The following is a 2,500-nucleotide window of genomic DNA, read 5'->3' as shown; positions in this document are numbered from 1 at the left end:
TGGTAATAGTCCAGGAATCATCTGAAGGTCTCAAAGTGTGTCCTTCTACAAAGAAACCTTCAGAAACCCACCAAATTTTGAACTGAGCCCCTCATAGACGTCAACTGTGGAGCCACGTTCTGAAACTCATGTTAGAGATCCCTCTAGTGTTGAAAAGGAGGTATTGCACTAAAACTGTTACTGTACGCAGGGCTGGGAGAGTAACTTTAAATATGTAATCCGATACAGTTACTACATACCTGTTCAAAATTGTAACCAGTGAAGTAATCCGAATACCATTCTATTGCAGTACTGTAACCTGATTACTTTCGATTACTTTTGGATTACTCCAATACAAAATATGCGAACAAAAGACCAATTAAACACGATATAAATAAAATTACTTCAGTTTGTTACCTTGAAAAAAAATGGGAAAAAACGTCAGGTAGTTACTCCTGGGGGCCGGACTAGTAGATTGAGGAGAAAGAAAAAAAGAGAGAAAGAAATAAGAGAAAGAGAGGAAAAGAAGAGTAGAGAGGGTGGGGAAAAGACAGGAAGATAAGGGGAAAGAGAGAGAGAGAACAGAGAGAGAGAGAGAGAGAGAGAGGACATGAGAAACAGAAGAGATAAAAAGAGAAATAATAAGAAAGAGAGAAAGAAAGAAATCCAAAAAGGAATAGAGAGAAAGAGAGAAGGGGAGAAAGAGAGAAGGGGAAAGCAAGAGAGAGAAAGGGACAAAAGTAAGACAGAGCAAAAAAGTTAAAAATAAACAAAGAGAGAGAGAGAGAGAGAGAGAGAGAGAGAGAGAGAGAGAGAGAGAGAGAGAGAGGACATGAGAAAAAGAAGAGATAAAAAGAGAAATACCAAGAAAGAGAGAAAGAAAGAAATCCAAAGAGAAATAGAGAGAAAGAGAGAAGGGGAAAGCAAGAGAGGGATAGAGAAAGAGAGAAAAGAGAGAAAAAGGGACAAAAGTAAGACAGAGCAAAAAAGTTAAAAATAAAGAGAGAGAAAGAGACAAAGAGGAACAAATAAAGAGATAAAGAGAGACAGAGAGAGTGAAAGAGAGAGACGGAGAGTGAGAGAACAGGGGAGGTAAGCGAGAGAGACAGAGAGTGAGAGAAAAAGTGAGCAAAAGAGAGAGAGAGAAAAAAGAAATACAAGTACAGCAACTCTATGAGAGGCACCTTGCTTTGCCAGCATCAAGTGGACATATTTCAACCTGCAGCTCGTTTTTCTCTTGTGCTTCCCTGAGCGTTGTCTCACGGGCCTGCTTTAAATAGAGGAGATGCAAAAGCAACCCTTGTCTCCATGTGCTTCTGCCCCATCTAGTGGTCATGTATTCCCATTACCAGGGTTGGGTAGGGTTACTTTAACTTGATTACTTTCAATGACTTTTGGATTACTCCGATACCAAAATATGCTCATAAAAGACAAAAGAAACTCAATATGAATGAAATGATGACTCACAACACGTAGTAAGCTTTCTCTCCTGGCTTTGATCTCTTTGATCTCCGGCAAAACCTGGGTTGGGTAGGGTTACTTTAACTGGATTACTTTCAATGATTTTTGGATGACTCCAATACCAAATATGCTAATAAAAGACAAAAGAAAGTAAATAGGAATAAAATGATGACTCACAACACGTGGTAAGCTTTCTCTCCTGGCTTTGATCTCTTTGATCTCCGGCAAAACCAAGGTTGGGTAGGGTTACTTTAACTGGATTACTTTCAATGACTTTTGGATGACTCCAATAAAAAATATGCTAATAAAAGACAAAAGAAACTAAATAGGAATAAAATGATGACTCACAACACGTAGTAAGCTTTCTCTCCTGGCTTTGATCTCTTTGATCTCCGGCAAAACCAGGGTTGGGTAGGGTTACTTTAACTGGATTACTTTCAATGATTTTTGGATTACTCCAATACCAAATATGCTAATAAAAGACAAAAGAAAGTAAATAGGAATAAAATGATGACTCACAACACGTGGTAAGCTTTCTCTCCTGGCTTTGATCTCTTTGATCTCCGGCAAAACCAGGGTTGGGTAGGGTTACTTTAACTGGATTCCTTTCAATGACTTTTGGATGACTCCAATAGCAAATATGCTAATAAAAGACAAAGGAAAGTAAATATGAATAAAATGATGACTCACAACACGTGGTCAGCTTTCTCTCCTGGCTTTGATCTCTTTGATCTCCGGCAAAACGAACATCAAATGCGACAGAAACAAAATGAAAAAAATCCAAACAGCTTGCCAACATCATTTTTGCCGTTACTCCCCAAGCCTGCACAAAATGTAGTCATTTTATTCATATTTAGTTTTTTTTTGTCTTTTATCAGCATATTTGGTATTGGAGTAATCCAAAAGTCATTAAAAGTAATCAAGTTAAAGTACCGTAACCCTACCCAACCCTGTCCATTACATGCACACACACAAGAGTCAATCCCACTGACGTTATATGGAAAATTCAATGAAATCCTAATACTTGCCTCGCACTTATATTTGATATATGTGGTATTTA

At 38.0% G+C, this 2,500-nt stretch overlaps 1 protein-coding gene across 2 annotated transcripts in view; it reads left to right on the top strand.

Annotated features, from left to right (window-relative positions):
• The window catches only part of dgkh (diacylglycerol kinase, eta), an 82,807-nt gene that overhangs the window by 56,765 nt on the left and 23,542 nt on the right, over positions 1 to 2,500 (top strand). The window lies entirely within an intron of this gene.

The sequence above is a fragment of the Urocampus carinirostris genome, chromosome 14 (genome assembly GCF_059441175.1).
Source record: "Urocampus carinirostris isolate Australia breed hairy pipefish chromosome 14, RoL_Ucar_1.0, whole genome shotgun sequence".
NCBI classification, from domain to species: domain Eukaryota; kingdom Metazoa; phylum Chordata; class Actinopteri; order Syngnathiformes; family Syngnathidae; genus Urocampus; species Urocampus carinirostris.
Note: the sequence above shows the minus strand (reverse complement) of the source record. Positions and strands in the feature narration are given on the sequence as shown.